The sequence below is a fragment of the Jaculus jaculus genome, chromosome 9, assembly GCF_020740685.1.
Source record: "Jaculus jaculus isolate mJacJac1 chromosome 9, mJacJac1.mat.Y.cur, whole genome shotgun sequence".
Lineage (NCBI taxonomy): Eukaryota > Metazoa > Chordata > Mammalia > Rodentia > Dipodidae > Jaculus > Jaculus jaculus.
Window position 1 is genome coordinate 73,685,851 of NC_059110.1, and position 17,572 is coordinate 73,703,422.

Consider the following 17,572-nt stretch of genomic DNA (forward strand, 5'->3'; position numbering starts at 1 on the left):
GGGAATCAACCTGGGTTCTCTGGCTTTGCAGGCAAGTGCCTTAACCACTAAGCCATACCTCCATCCCCTAGTTTTTGTTTTAAGCATGGTTTAAGGACTCACTCCTGATGCTGTTAAAGTTGTGGGGTCAACTGGCAGAAGGAGGCTGCTGTCATTGAGGACCCAAGGAAGAAAGTCTGTGGGTCACTGCAGTAGTTAGAATAAAAGCTGCCCTCTCCCATGGGCCCATCTTGCATAGGTCAGTAAGCATGCTAGATAATTTACCATGTGTTCTTCTGCAGTCTCACCATGACCTGCAAGGTACATACTTTCCAGATGAGGAAAGCTGAAGAGATGATGTAGGTTAGAGATAATCAGGGAGGTGTCCAAAGTCACTAAGAAGAATCAGAGCTGGGTAAGCTGACTATAAACTTGAGCTGTCCCTGTAGGAGGAAGCCCTGTAGGTAACTCTTGATTCACTCTTCCTGGCTTTCCTAGTGTGTCCTCTGGGACCTGGAACGAGCTCTTTGCTGACTGCCTAGTCTCTGGACTTGCTTTGTACTGCTCCAAAGGCACTGAGTCTATATGCTACCTCTGAGAGATGTGTGCTATGAAAGTACTCCTTTGACCATCGGCTTCTCTCCTTGGAGAGGTTTGATGCTTTATATGGATGGTCAATGTGACAGGACCCAGAATCAACTGTAGAGGATTATGTAGATTCAGTTACTCTTTGTGCAGGTCTGTGAGGGGCTGTCTTGATCAGGGCCATTGAGGTGGGAAGATCCACCTTCACCGTGGGTGGCACCATGCCATGGGCTGAGCTCATGGACTATATAAAAAGGAGAGAGCTGGCTTAGTAGCAGCATTCATTGCTGTCTGCTTCCTCCTGTGGATCTGCCTCAAGTTTCTGTCGCCTTTAGTTACCCACCATGATAGACTGCAGCCTGGAACTATGATCTAAAATAAACCCTTCCTTAAATACTTAAACTGTTTTAAAAATATTTTAATTAATTTTTTTGTAAGCAAAGAGGAGGAGAGAGCGAGAAAGAGAGAATGGACTTGTCAGAGTCTCTTGCCACTACAAACAAACTCCAGATGCTTGTGCCTCTTTGTGCATCTGGCTTTATGTGGTACTTGAGAATCAAACCCAGGTCAGCAGGCTTGGCAAACAAGTACTTTTAACCACTAAGCCATCTCCCCAGCTGCCTTCAACTGATTTTTGTCAGGTGTATTATTTTAGCAATGAGAGAGAGGTTGCTTCTAGGAAGGATGAACTAAAGGAGGAATCCTTCCCCCAGGGTGAGTCCTTCCCTCCGAGTGGGCGGGCTCCTCTTGGGGGGGTGGTTATCTAAGGAAGCTCTGGGAAGGAAAGGATCCTCTCCTCCCACCTGACCTGCAGCTGCTTTCCAGTGTGGACTGAAGAGCAGTGGCTCTCCAGAAAGCCTTCCAGTCCTCAGTGCCAGATTGGGACTGCTGAGGCATCCAGCCTGGTGGATCCTACCAGGATCCTTGGCTCTCAGGCCTGTAAACTGCTATTGCTGGACTGCTGTAAACTAATCCAGTAAATTCCCTTTTAATACAACTCGTTCTATTGGTTCTGTTCCTCTAGAGAACCCTGAATAATACAGATGCATATGCCATTTTGTGCATCTAGCTTTATGTGGGTCCTAGGGAATTGAATCCAGGCTGGCTTTGCAAGCAACTGCCTTTAACCACTGAGACATCTCCCCAGCCCTAAACCAGCTATATCTTTATCTAAACCACCTCTTCTTTCCAAACACATTCCTTAGGCTTCCTTGAAGTTGGTTGTAGAATTCTGTGTTTGGGTTCCAATTAATGATGAAATAATGTAAGCCACTTCCAGGTTTGGCCTTTAAAATAATCTTGAATGGGCCCTCAGTTATCTCTCCACAGTTTGGGGTGCAAGCTGGTCTAACACAATGTTAGGAGCTAGGGTTCTTGCAGAAGAGAGACCCAGGAGGCCTGCAGCTACCCTGAAAGTAAAATGAGTGAGAAATACTGTCATTAGGGTTACTTGTTTGGTAGTATAACCCATCTTACCTTGACCAACACAATTTCTTGGGTAGGGGAGACCAGGCATCACGCTTTGCAGGTATTTATTAATACTTTCCAAATTGAGAGGAAGAACAAGTTGAAGGACTACCAAGGAAATCAGGCATTTTCTGCTACAAAAAGACTGCAGTTCCCCTGTGAGCAGCATCTCTGTTTTCTGCAAATAGGAGATGACGTATTTAACAAACATGCATTTCTGATTTTTGCTGGCAGTCCTTCACCTTTCCTTGATTATGCTGAACAGTAAAAGCAACGAGAGTGAGGGGAAGGCAGGAAGGGAAGAGTTGCTAGGAAGCAAGGCTTCTGCCCGCAGTTGGCTGCCTCTCCTCTTCAGGAGGGCATCGTTTCCTCAGGTCACCCCCCACGCGCCTTCTCCAAGGTCGTTCTTCTCCTACTTTACACAACTGGACTTGGGCTACTGCTATTTCTGTGGTTTATTCTGGACAAAACTGGAAGACAGTGCATCCATCTTGTTCAGTATTGTTTCCAGACACAAACCTATAATATTTTCTGGGTCTCCTATGGCCACTAGAACTTTCTAGAGCAGTTTCCAGCTTGTCTTTCAGATGGATCAGAATCGCTGCTTGATGTCACTCCATCCTGGAACCTGAATTGAGGCATGGGCTGAGAGACTTGAATTTAATTTATATTTGAATTTAAATTAAAGCAAGTTGAACATGTCTACTGATCATTTTTCAAAACTCAGGTGATTAAAATGTGTTTCCTACAAGGTACATTGTCCCTGGTGTTGAATGAGGCCACATCTAAGTCTAGAATATCTGGGTTCAGGTTCTGTGTCCATGCCTACCTAATATGTGACTCAGGGGAAAGGACTGGGCTCTGAATTGGATAGGTCATTGTCTAGGAGTTCTGACTGTCCTCAAAGCAAGACAAGAGTTCAGCCAATGGTTGTCAGCTGTCCAGTAAGAGGCCATGCAAATATATCCTGTGGCAAGGTGATTGATGTTTCTCAGTCTCAATGTTAGATTTTTGTTTCTGTAAAGGCATTTCTAACAAATAGGATGCTTCTATCAGTAAGTGTTGTGGCATTACTTATGCCTTGTTTGAACAGAAATGTATTAGAATGGCTAGGGTTTCTTTGTAAATGTGGTGATAAGGAGCTCCACACCCACCTAGTGGTTCAGGTTTATGCTGAAATCCTGCCTCCCTGAACTGTGATTAGAAGCCCTGCACCATTCAAGTGTCTGTTAAAAGAACTCTCTCTACTGCTCTGTGGAGATGGGCATCTGAAAGAGACTTTTCCCCAAGATGCTTGAATATGAAGTAACAGCACTTAAAATCCTTCATTAAATAATCATTTAGCTACCAAGGTCATGAAATAGAATGAGGAAGAATCAATCCAGCCATCACTGTCACCATCACCACGGACTTCTGCTAACAAGAAGGGGAACATCACCACCTAGCTTTTTGTCAAGCAAAAAGTGGCTTCTGTGAGAATCCAAGAGGTTTCTTTGGGGTGCAGACTTTCAGTGGGAAGACTGACAGGTGCCCACTGATGGTCTCTGTTTTGATCTCATGGGATGGCTACCTGCCATCCATGTTATAAAGGTGGTGGGTCTGGAGAGTAATACCTCAGTCAACTACTGGGCCCCTTCTCTCAGTCTTTGAGCCACAGTCCAGATATTGTTCGTGATGCTGGTTGGGCCCAGGGAGAAATCATTCCTTGTCCATCAACACCTACCAAGCCAAATGATTAGACATCAATTACTTGGCTGAGTGAGGACAAAATAATTGAACTGGCATGAGTTGTTGGCATGATTTTTCTAGCTTTGGGTTGGCATTTATCTAGCCCTGCAGCAGTGAGCAAATTTCCCATGAACAGTTGTTAATTAGAATGGGTTTGTTTCCTTTAATGGATTGATAATTTACCCTGTTACACTTTTAAATACTTTTTTTTATAGTTTGTTTCCTCAGGAGGAAAATGGCATAAGCTGAAGGGGCCTGTGGTAGAGGTCAGGCATTGGATTTTTCTAATGTGGGATTTTTCTAATGGCATTCTTTTAATGCTAATAATCCATAAAGCTCCCAGAAATTACACAGTGGTGTTTCAAGGGATCTTACCATCTGCTTGTGTCTCCGGCATGGCGAATTACATAGTGATGGTCCAATGCTTTCAGGAGACAGAATCAGACATCATGCTGCTGCTTTTATATTTTCACATGCTGTATAATGTGGCCACCTGTCCTTACCTCTAGAGTGAGTGAGAGATGGCCCAGTGGATCCCCAGCTTTGCTGAGAAGACCACTTATGCCAAAATGACAAGATGATTTAAAGAGCACCAGTCTTGCCAATTTTGGCTTTTTCTACCTCATGAGGAGTTGGGGGATCTAAAAACTATAATTTTTTTGCCATATTTCCTCCTCTATCTCACTCTCTATTGGAACTGGTATTTGAATTGAATGTATTTAATATGTTCTGAGAACTGCTTCATTGGTTTACTATGTGTTAGTCAGCTCCTCCCAAACACTCTCTAGTGAAGGCCTTCATGACACCCCAGTTTTAAAGCTAAAGTAGTTAAGATCCAGAGACTTTGCGTGGGTCAGTCAGGACCCAACCCGTGCTCTCTGATTCTGTGCCTGTGTTCTTCGTCATTTCACAGAGTGCCTACTAATGGGCAGGGACTGCATTCCAGCTGTGTACTAGGGCTAGCCACGGTCTAAAGGTTCTGGGTATGCGGTGCAGGGGAGAATCCATCCACAGCTATTCTCAATTCCCACGGTAACTGATTTCAGGATACCACCCCATAAATAGCTGAATCTTCAGATATCCAAGTGTCCTGTGTAAAAACAAAATAGATACTAAGTAGATGGTACACACCTGGGATCCTGGCACATGAGAGGCTTAGGCAGGATGAGCATGAATTCCAGGTCAGCTTGGGTTACAAAGTGAGGCCCTATCTGAAAATAAAAACGTATAGCATTTGTGTATCACTCACCAGTTTGCATATAGCCTCCCCCATGCTTTAACTCATCTCCAGACTATTTAAATACCCAACACTCTGCAAATCCTATGTAAGTAATTGTTGCAGTGTATTGTAGGAAATAGTGATAGAAATGCCTGTATGTTTTTGGTACAGACACAACTAGTTTTTATGAGTATTTTCCTGGGCTTGGTTGAATGCAGGCACAAACCCAAGGAAAGGAGGTTGGTGGTATATAGCCTTGAGCATCCAGATGGGTGACCTTTAGAGATTGCTTTGGTTTTTACCCTGTCTTAGTTAGACTTCCTTTACTGTAACAAAATCCCTGAGATGACCTTACAAAGAGGAAACATTTGTTTTGGTTCCCAGTTTGAGGGCTTTCAACCTGTACTTGGGCAGTTTTAGGTGACAAGGCAGCAAGCACATCCTTACTGGGAGCACAGAGCAGAACAAAGTCATTCACTTTGTGATTGAGAGAAAAGGGATACAGAATAGACCAGAGTTCTACAAGTTCCTTCAAGGGCACACTACAATTACCTAAAACCTCCTACTGGGCCCTTAAAAGTTTTATCACTTTTGAACAGCACCATGAGTTGGAGAACACACATTTAATATGGGCTTTCGGGAGTATATTCCAGATTAAATTATAGTATGCCCACTTGGTTTTGCCCTTGATATTCACTTTTTACTCCTGCCTAGACCCATTCCTACCTACATACCTGGGAATAAGATCTCTCTAGTTATAAGCTGTATCTTTCATCAACTCAAGATAGAATTCATCCTTCCTTCACATTCTCAGCTCCTGAGTAAGTGAACTAGACTCATTTCTTTTGTTTTTGAAGCCACCTCCACCCATTCTTCTCATCAGATGCCTGGAAGATCCTGACCCCTCCTTTCCTAGCAGCCAGGCCTGCAAGCGTGTCCACCTCTCTTCAAACTTCCAAGCTAACATCTCCTCTTATGCAGCCTTTTCTGTGATTACCCACAGCTTGCACCAGTGTAATGGAAAGAAGCCCCAAATGCAAGCTATCTGATATAGTCAGTGGCTCCTGAAAGTCACATTTCAGAGACTTTGTCCTGACTGTACTTTGGGGTCTTGTTGATCGCCCTTCTTCTCACATCTGAGGGGTAGACACCCTGTGGTTTTCTGTAAAGGAAAGGAACAGCTGGGGCCTAGCCAGAGACCCAGGCCAGGCATCTTAAATGAGAAATTAGGGCATCTTTGCAAGTGTTGCATCACTGTCAACATTAAAGAACAATTGATTATTTGTCCTGGAATCATAGGCAGGACAGAGCATGACACAGGAAGCCTAATTTAATTCATAGAAATACGGGAAGAATAGAGAGCGTTGAAAAAATGTATGTGTAATGGGCAAGCTAACCTTGCCATGTCTAAAACTGAGCTTTCTGGGATTGGGGAGATGGCTCAGTGGCTCAAGTTCCTGGTGCGCAAAACCTGACAGCCTGGGTTTGACTCCCCAGTACACACATAAAGCCAGATGCACAAAGAGGCATATGCGTGAAGCTTGTTTGCAGTGGCAGGAGTCCCTGGTATGTGCGTTCTCTCTCTTCCCTCTCTCAAATAAATAAATTAATTAAATATTTAAAAATATGAATTTGCATACCCTGGTAAGCATCTGCTCATTCCCAGGCCTTTGCTGCTGCTAGCTGCCTTGAGTTATCATTGGCCTTCCCGATCTGTGGGCAGATGGTGTCATGACAACTTCTAGAACACAGGCTAGCTCCTTCTTTTTGCGTGTGTCTTCCCCTCTGCCTCCCTGTTCCACCTTACCTGCCCTGTCCCTGGGCTAGCTAACTGGGGCCTCGAATCCACTTTATCCCTCTGCTCAGAATTCACTATACAACAGTCAGAAAAATCTTTACAGAGCACATTGGATCCATGGCTGCACTAGTGAGCAGCTTTCCTCTTGTCCATGAAATGAAAACCAAGCTCCTTATGATAAGTACGGAACTCTATAGTTCTCGACTCTGCCAGCATTTCTGGCCTTATTGTAGGCCAATCTCTTATTCCCAAATTCTATTCCCATCAGATCTCATTGTTTTGTTGTTCTCACCTGCACCTACTGTTACTTCTGCCTGGGAGCCTCTTCCCCAGACATCTACCTGGCTGAACCCTACTCACCACTCAGGCCTCAACTCAGATGGTATCTCAAACAATCTTATCATTCTGTAGCAAGAACAATGGATTCCTCACCAGTGCTGGATTGCAGAGTTTTTCCTACAGAAATTTCAATTAGTCTGTGACTTACCATTGAACATAGCTGAATAGCATTTTCTCAGAGAATCTTCTCTCCTTCCAACCCATACTACTACCCACCTGGTGGGCTGGGAGTGGAACTCAGTGATTAGTGTTCCAGGGCCCTGGGTTCATCCCCTAGCACCACAAGAAAAAATAAATAAGTAAACAATTCCCCATCAGTTTTGACCCCATAGATACCTGGAATGATCTTGCTCATTTATCTATCTTCTGCACAAAGACTGGAGGTCCCTGGGAACAGGACAGTGGGATCCTTAGCCACTCAACTGTCACAGTGTCAGGCTGAGCAAGGCCCCACACATGCTTGCTATGGAAGGTTGAGCGGCAGCAAGCAGAGCCTCAGAACAGGGAGAGCTGGACTTCCTTCCTGGCTCTCCCTTGACTTGCTGGGTCACCTTGGAAATGATGCGCCAACATTGCTTCTCCTGGGCTCAGATGGTCACGGAGAGTCCTGCAAGGTGACTTTTATACCTCGCTGGAGGAAAAGGCTTAACTGTTGGAGAATTTGCTGCTCAGTCTTCATATATAGGTCAGAGTATCTACTGGGTCCTGAAATGATCATGAACCAAAAGAAAATAGCTTGCATTCTTATAGTTGTTAAAAGCATGTGGATTTCAATCTTGTTCATTGTAAACTGCCTTCTGACTAAGGGACACATAGGATTGTTCAATAAGTAACAGCATTTTCCAGGTCACAACGCTTCATATCTCTCCTGTCCTTGGTGGCAGTGTTTTCTCAGGGTGTTGAGTTCTGAAGTTTGCCTGTGACCCCACCATGAACATAGTCAAAGAGATAGTGAGCTCAAACGGCCTTGCACCAGCTATGTCTCGCTTCATAGAGAAAGACGTCTTGTGCCCAGTGCCCTGCCACACCTTGTACAGGGAAGATGTGGCCTTCAGGACTATAACCCCAAGAGCCCTTCTTTTCTCTCCACTGAACTACTGTGAACTTCACCACTGACAGTCACTTGGCTCAATTCTTCTCAGTGGGACCCAAGTATGCTCTTATTCTTTCTGCTGACAAATATTTAAATGTTCACTCTCCCCCATAGCATCCTCTCTCACAGGGTTTTGTTTCTGCAGTAGAAACATGAAAGGGTCTAAATAGTCCATGCTTTTGTTACTGAAAAATCATTTTTATCTTTTCTTCTAAGTCATACATCCAATAAAACCAGGAAGCATACTCTACAACCTCAAACCATTATAAACACTTAAGACCAAGTTACTGGTTTAAAAAATAAATCTGTGAATGAGTATGTTGGAATTTGGATATACAGACTACATCTGTTTTTTAACCCACTATAATCCTAGGGAACATTCCAGGAGATAATTTAAGATTTATGTATGAAAGAAAAAAGATTATAACTTCTCCCCCTCCTCCCCCAAAAAGTCCATCCCAAAGTTGAGATCTGGCTAAAGACTTTTCCAGTGAATGCTCTTTGCAAGATCCAGAATTAAACTATATTTGATTTGATTATATAAGGAAAAGACTTTGGCCTGAATAAGATCACATGATGATCATTCTTATCTAAAAATATTCATAGTGGCATGTTTCCCATCTCACAATAAGGTCAGTTTACACACACATAAAACCTAGCCAGTGTGGTGAATGCACTTACGTCAAGGCCCTTGGTCTGAGGATGCAGAGCTGACAGGCCAGGCATCATGGGCCTGGGCACAGGAAAAGCCCAGACTTCCCAGGAACTAAGCAGCAGCTCTGACTTGGCTCACTGAATTTCAGCAGCTCTGCTGCCACATGTGACTCCCAAGGTATAATTTGGTTACAATTCTGGCTTCAGATTTTAATGATGCAGCATTTTGGGACCAGGAAGGTATTAATTTACATTAAGATCCAGGAGATCACATGCCTTTAATTCCAGCACTGGGAAGACTGAGGTAGGGGGATTGATGTATTCTTGTCAGCTTTACCATCCTCACATAAGCTGTATTTTTGGTGTTGACTATTGCTGCCTTTAACTATTCCTGACTTATAGGGCCTTTGTCTTTTTCTTCTGTCATTGTCATCACTACATTCTGTCATCACTTCAGGGTCTTACTCAGCCCCAGGATGACCTGGAACTCATTTCAGATCAGGAATCTCAGCCTCCCAGTTGACAGGATTAAGGGTGTGGAGTAGTACACACCCTTAGGGACTTTGACTTTATTAGATTATCTCTTTGTTTTAATCCCTTCTCTTGCATAAATACTCTATAAACTGGTTTCAATTGGATGTATATATTGCTCAGTTAATTTTAGAATTTTTAGTGACTTGCTCCACCCAGTCTACTAGAATACTTGCATAGCAGGCAAAGTCAACACTTATGTGGGTCACTTCTGCTGTTATTCTTTGAGTAATATTAGAGTCACACCTGGCACCTTAAACTCCTACCCTGAAGACATATAACATCAGATTTACATGTCTAAGAATACTGCAGATAATTAGAAAACTGAAGCATCAAATTAACTCAAGATGCAAAAATCTCTACATTGTAATACAAGAAACACACACACACAAAATCAGGACAATACAATTCCACCAAAAATTATAAATCCATCAGAAATATCCTCTAATAATACTGATGTAGATGAAATAGCTGACAAAGAATTTTTAAAAGGTCATATTTATGTTCAAAAAAACACACATAAGAATTCAAAGGAATCAAAGAAGAAAAGCAACTCCTGAAAGTATCCCAAGAGAACACAGGAAACTTAATGAAATAGGAAGCACAAATGCATGAGTAAGGAAATAGAAATAATAAAAAATACCAATCAGAAATACTAGAATGCAAAACAGAGTAAGTCAAATAGAAAACTCTGTGGAAAGTCTCACTCAAGGAGAGGACAGAATATCTAAGCTAAAAGGCACAGTGGCAGATCTAATACAGTCCAACAAAGAGAAAGACAAACTAATAGGAAGGAACAAATGGGAATTTCAAGACATTTGGGACACTGTGAAGAGATCAAACATAAGAATTCAGGGGATAGTAAAAGGAGAAGAATTTCACTCCAAAGGCGTAGTAGGTATTTTCAACAAAATCATCGAAGAAAATTTCTTCCAATTAGGGAAAGAGATGTCAATACAGGTACAGGAAGCCTTTAGAACACCAAACACAAAATAAGGAAAGAACTTCTCACCAGTATATTGTAATTAAACTACTAAACATACAAACCAAAGAAAATATATTGAAAGCAGAAAATAAAGATGGCTTTTAAACAGCTTTAAACAAAAGTTCTAGATCCCTAGCCTTCAGGGAAATGTAAACTAAAACTACTTTGAGATTCCATCTCACTCCTGTCAGAATGGCTATCATCAAAAAACAAATGACAATAAATGCTGGCAAGGATGTGGAAAAAGAGGAACACTTCTATACCATTGGTGGGAAGTAAACTGGTATAGCCATTGTGGAAATCAGTGTGGAGGTTCCTGAGACAGCTAAAAATAGATTTACCATGTGATCCAGCTATAGTGCTCCTAGGCATATATCCAAAGACTTGTCTCAGTACCTTAGAGACACTTACACATCTATGTTTATTGTCACTCTATTCACAATAGCTTGGAAATGGAAGCCTACATGTCCTTCAACTGATGAACTGGATAATGAAGGTGTGGTATATTTATACAATGGAGTTCTATTCAGTGGTAAAGAAAAATGAAATTATCAAATTTTCAGGGAAATGGGTGGGTCTAGAAAGGATTATACTAAGTGAGGTAACCCAGGCCCAGAAAACCAAATGCCATATGTTCTTTCTCATATATGGATCCTAGCTACAAATGTTTAGGCTTGTATGCTAGTTGGAATAAAAATCAGTAGCAGGGATGGAGAAATGGCTTAGCACTAAGACACTTGCCTGCAAAGCCTAAGGATCCAGGTTTGATTGCCCGGAACCCACATAAGCCAGATGCACATGGTGGCCTATGCATCTGCAGTTCATTTGCACTGGCTGAAGGCCCTTGCATGCCCATTCACACTCACACTCACTCCCGTTCTCTCTCTCTCTCTCTCTCTCTCGGTCAGCTTCTATCTCGTTCTCTCAAAAAAAAATTTATTTTTCAAAAAATCAGTAGAAGAGCCAGTAAGCTAGAAAGGAGCTATGAGGGCGGGGAGAGAGGGGAGGACTTCAGGGGATGGTACTGTATATGTGTAAGTAGATGAACAGATTACTGGGGGTGAAAAGGCCTAAGTGAGGTCAGAGGAAGAGATTGAGTAAAAGAAGGGTGGGGGTATGGTTAATCAAAATGCAGGATGCTGTGAATAAGCCATATGGTAACCTACTTCTTTTGGATAATGGCACATCCAGAAGCCATAGACTGTTACTAGAAAAATTTCAGTGCTAGAGATGGGATACATTCCAGTGAGTTGTTGGCCAGGGAGGTCCCTGATGCGCCCAAAACATTACAGGCCATTGCCAAGGCTCTTGGTTTCCCACTAGGAATAGATGGTAAGACCATATTGCTAAAGACTCCACATGCTTGTGCTACAAAGTCACTGAAAAATCAAGCTGGAGCCAAGCTTTAAACCTCCTTTCTATAGACTAGCTGACAGAAAGCTGAAAAAGCTACACTGCATGTAGCCTTATGAGAGAGAGAGAGAAGGAAGTCAGCAATGGAGATAAACAACTGTGCACACTGCAAGCCTTAAATTTGGCCAGCCAGGCCAAATGAGCCAATGGTTCAGTAGTGGCATGTCTGTTGTGGAGGAAACCAGCCACTCTCTAATTGAACTGGAGGCCCACTTCATGGGAGGAAATACATGCCTGGTTCTAAAAACCTAGTCAAAAGTCTATGATGGACTAGGTCATGAGCCCTAGGACTGTAATGCCTACATTACACATTTTTAAATGATTATATCCATATATTAATGCTACTCTCACTTTTGGTTATAGAAGCTTCTCTTTTCAGATGGTGTTGACCTCTGGGATGACTCAAAATGTGCCATAGTGCTGAGAAGAAGTGATGGAGGAGTGTTCAGCACTGAAACATCTCTATCACACCTTCCAAAGTCCAGGGTCCACTGCAGAAGAGATGGCAGAAAGAATGTAAGTGCCGGGGCTGGAGAGATGGCTTAGTGGTTAAGCACTTGCCTGTGAAGCCTAAGGACCCCGGTTCGAGGCTCGATCCCCCAGGACCCATGTTAGCCAGATGCACAAGGGGGCGCATGCATCTGGAATTTGTTTGCAGTGGCTGGAGGCCCTGGTGCACCCAATCTCTCTCTCTCTCTCTCTCTCTCTCTCTGCCTCTTTCTCTCTATCTATCGCTCTCAAATAAATAAATAAATAAAAATTTTAAAAAAAGAATGTAAGTGCCAAAGGAAAGGTAGGATCCTTACAATGCACTCTTCCAGACATAAAATGGCCTGGTTATCCATGACCTTACAGTGCCTGATAATATATACAGAAGACCATCATAATAGGAGGAAAAGATAATGACAAGAATAAAAGAGAAGCTAATTGGGGGGTTATGATGGAGAGTGGAATTGTGAAGGGGAAAGTGGGGAAGGGAGGGCATTATCATGGTTTATTGGCTGTAATTATGGGTGTTGTCAGTGAAAAAGAAGTTTAAAAAATAAATATTCCTCCTTTTTGTATACACAAGATATTTTTATCATCATGTTAGAAAATGATTAACATGAAGATCAAATGAGAGAGATAAAGAACTCAGAAATACAGGGCTAGTAGAACACCAGATATTTAAATTCCTCCACAGCTTGCTTGTTAGATAAATACCAGGTAACAGTGATTTTCTTTAAAACAAACTTCTATGTTGTAACTGATAGTGTCCAATTTAGCCCCCAAACTTTCTTTTATCAGCTATCAATATCTGGAACACTGCATTGGAATCTTCTTACTGAACTTACACCTTAAAGGATGCCTTTAGCTCTTTTTTCTTTCTACCCCATCAGGGGCATGAATTAAATACATGAGTCATTCTGAACATTTTCAAACAACAATAGTTGACAGAAAGAGCTTGGGAATTAACATCATTTGGAGTAAAAAATAAGTTCACTAAAATATTCATTTTCACAGTTCTGCTTTAGTCATTTCATGTGAATGGGACAATGGAGTTAATGGTCACAGTGCTGGAACAAAGGGCATCTCTCTACACTAGCATCATGGATCTTGGTACAAATGTCACCATGGTATAGAGGTCTTCTAGAATCTCTCCAGTCATTCTGTAGCCCATGGTCTTATTTTATTTTCTTCATAAAGAATTTAAGTTCATATTACTTCCTTGTCTATCATATCCCTATTTCTTCCCCTAGGGAATGGAAACTGGATGTGGTGGGAACAGTAGCTAAGTAACTCTTACCACCATAGCACCTGGAACAGTATCTGGCTCACAGTGGGTGCTGAATAGTCATCTAACCCACAAAACTCAAAGGTTCTTAAGTGGTGGTGGTTTGGATGTGGGATGTGAGGAAGTGAGAGAATAAGTGGCCAGGAACCCAAGTTTTGTTGGATTCTTACAGTAAGCCTCTTAACAAGCCCACTAGCATGGGGGGTCACTGTTTCCATTGCACATATAAGATGGTTAGCAATACATCTCCTCAGGCAGTTAACAAAGTACAAGTTCTAGTGAAGCGCAGGCTAACGATCTTATTATCGTGGAGTCACTGCACTGGCACTTTTAACTGATCTGAATTCAGTAAGAGAGAGAAGAGGAAGCTGAGAATAAATAAAAACTTTGTTCTGTGGATACAAGATCTTGACCATTTCTTTTAATGGGCACGTGCCCCATGGGGCTAAGTAAAATGAGAGACACATGATCCATGTGTCCTTTATAGTGTGAGTATCTTCCCAGGCCAAGAGTTTAAAGATATGCATTTTCCCACATAATTTGACCCCCAGGTGGAAGACCATAACTTCACTTGGAAAAAAATATTACCAGGTCTAGAGCATAGAAAAACTAGCTATGTTTAACATAGCAAATTACAGATTTCTCTCATTTCCTCGCATCGCACATCCAAACCACCATCTATCCATGCTAGCTACCACTCCAAAGCATAGACTGAATCTGCTGTTTCTTCCCTCTCTGCCGGTACTTCAAGTCTGGGCTTCCAGCATCTTCTTTCTGCCTGCTCTGTTACAGACTTCACTCCAAAGCACACACTGAATCTGCTGTTTCTTCCCTCTCTGCCTGCACTGCAAGCCTGGGCTTCCAGCATCTTCTTCCTGCCTGCCCTCCTACAGACTTCCTCGCTGGCTTCTTCCCCTCTACCCAGCATCCCACTACTCCAAGAGCTGGTAGAGAAAGCTGGAGGAAATAAAGACGATTATAAAACTCATAGCAATTTGAAAATCCTGCTTCCTTTTGCTTTCTTGTTGGCTTTTGCAACCATTCAGAGCAAGTCTGTTTCCCCAGACACAGTTCTTTTAGCATTAAAAGGCAGTTCTCTGTCTTTCTTTCAGACTGAGTCCCTAACTCCTTCAGGTTTGCTTTCTCTCACATGAATAATACTGGACCCATTCACTAGCCTGAAAGAAACAGAATGTGAAAATACTACATAATTAAAAGAAAAAAATTAAAACAAATCTTGTTTTACAGATCTTAATGGGCTTTATTTGCTATTCTAGACTTGGACAACAGTGTTGACTAAAAATGGTTCTGAGTGCTTGGCCCCACCATTGAACAAGCTATATTTATAGCCCAAGGAAAGGAAGAATTGAAAGCGAGTGAGCTAGACATACAGCCTAGTTGATTGTAGCCCTGCCTGTCTGATTTGAGCACAGAGCAACTGGCTGCTTGTGATTGGCTGAGAATCAGCTACATGTTATGTGATTAGTATGTCTATACATTAAGTTAGGTTGCAGTTTACTCTGTTCAGAAAAACCTTGAGGCCAAACTTAAAATATGTGTGAGGATGGGGAGCAGAATTTTAGGTCAAACTTAGTATGTCTAAGTCTTCTTGAAAATGACATGCTGAGACCAGTATAGAGTACTCCAGAAGTCATCTCACAGGTCACATACACTGTGCACACACTGGGATTTGGCCTCTTTTTAAAAAAATTATTTTTATTAATTAGTTTTGCATTCAGCAAATACAATCAGTTTGGTACCACTATTAGGCTCACCCGTGACCTACCCCCTCCTCTTGGCCCCTCCTTGTTGAGGTATATGGTCATGCATTGTGGAGTTAGCCCTCAGTTAAGAGTAAGATAAATGTCTCTGCATATCATGACCCAACATGTGGCTCTGACATTCTTTCCGGCCCCTCTTCCACCAAATTTCCCTGAGCCATGTTGGGTTCATTTTTGGTCTGCTTCAGTGATGAGGTGTTGGGGGCCTCTGGGTCTCTGGCTCTCTGATTTGGTAGGCATTGATTTTTCTCTGTGTTGGTCTCCTTCCCCCTTGTGCTGGTATCTGGTTCACCAGGAAAACAGCACCCTTGCATGTTTTGCCAGTTTTTATTAGTTTCATCTGGGGCCATTTTGAGGTATGATGGGGTGGCTCTCTCCTTAGGATCCACATCAATCTGAAAGAGAGAAGCAGATTCTCCAATGGAGAGTAAGTTAGCACCAGGACAAATGAGATAACCCTTACTTTTTTTTATAGAGAATTTAATAGGTGTAGGCCCTCTTGTAGCCCATGATTGATGGTTGCTTGATAATGAAGAGTGGACTTATGTTTGGATATGGTTCTGACTAGTTTCCCAGCTCCAGCTATGGGTCCTGTACCACTGAGAGGATCAGTTAGCCAAATCAAGAGCAGTTGGTTCCCCACCGTGGCTGTGTGCCACTATTGCACTTGTGTGGGCATCACAACAGGTTATTTGCTACTAAGTAGTTTAGAGCATGAGTTGCTTGGACAGATATTGGTCATTTTCCCCCAGTTGCCCATGTAGCACCTTCTGGCACTAGACGCGCTGACTGTCTGGGGACTGACTTTCTTCCAACTTCCAGCCATTGCCATTCCATTTTACGTGTCAACCACATAAGGTGTCTTCAGCAGTAGGGTCTTACCACTAACCTTTTGTGGGTCATCAAGTGCTCAGACAGAAATCTGTCTTTCTTTTAGGAAACCTTTTAAGTCTCTCTGGTAAAAAGCTCATTGTGGATGATAGCCACATGCTGGTACTGGGAGTTACAGGTCAGTGCCCACTATGAAAAGGAGGAAAAAGATAACTAATATACAAGAGTTAGAGAGAAGAGAGAGAGAGAGAGACTGAGAGGGAGAGGTCAAGAGAAAGGGAGAGGGAAAGGGAGGAGGAGGGGGAGGGAGGGAATATGTAGAAGATTAAGGTTAGTCTCCATCATACATTCTCCAGTGTCTTGTGGTTCAGGTGTTCCCTCTAAGGGCCTGGTGAATGTTCAGCCATTTGGTCTGCCTTTTAGGACATAGAATCTTATGGTATTATTTCTGTCGGGTTTGGGTCTAGATTTGTGTTTCCCACCCCTTCCTCCCCACCCATCCTATTGTCTAGTCCAGGAGATGCTTGCTGGGTATGTAAGGTATCTTGGGAAGATTCAGGTTAGGTTCTATAAATGAGTGAATCTATGTAGCAATTTTTTTTTTTTCTGTGATTGGGTAAGTTCACTGAGAATGATCTGTCCCAGGTTTAACCATTTTTCCTCAAATTTCATTGTGTCATTTTTTCTTACTGCTGTATAGAATTCCATTGTGTAGATATACCACATCTTAGTTATCCATTCTTCTAGTGATGGATATCTGGGTTGATTCCAGCTCTTAGCTATTAAAAATTGAGCCGCTACAAACATGGTTGAACAAATCTCTCTGGTCTGTGGTTTGAAGGTTTTAGGGTAGATGCCCAGTAAGGGAATAACTGGGTCTGTTGGTATCTCAGATTTTTTAGGAGTCTCCATATTTCTTTCCAAAGAGGTGGTACAATCTTACATTCCCACCAACAGTGGATATGTGTTCCCACTTCTCCACATCCTCACCAGCATTTATTTTCATTTTATTTTTTGATGTTTGCTATCCTTATAGGGGTAAGGTGGAATCTCATAGTTGTTTTAATTTGCATTTCCCTGATGATTAGGGATGATGAACATTTTCTTAAGTGTGTGTTTGCCATTTGTATTTCTTCCTCTATGAACTGCCTGTTCAGCTCTTTGCCCCATTTTGTGAGTGGGGTGTTTGACTTTTTACTGTTTAGATTTTTGAGTTCTTTGTAGATTCTAGAGATTAGGCCTCTGTCAGTTGGATAACCCAGAAATATTTTCTCCCATTCTATGGGTAATCTATTGTCTTTGCTTATTGTATGCTTGTCTGTAAAGAAACTCTTCAGCTTCATGTGATCTCATTGGTTGAGTGACTGTTTAAGATCATGAGCTACTGTTGCTTTG

General features: G+C 42.3%; 1 pseudogene; it reads right to left on the bottom strand.

Annotated features, from left to right (window-relative positions):
- The window catches only part of LOC101616860, a 74,757-nt pseudogene extending 70,601 nt beyond the window's left edge, over positions 1-4,156 (bottom strand).
- Between the last annotated feature and the right edge of the window lie 13,416 nt (positions 4,157-17,572).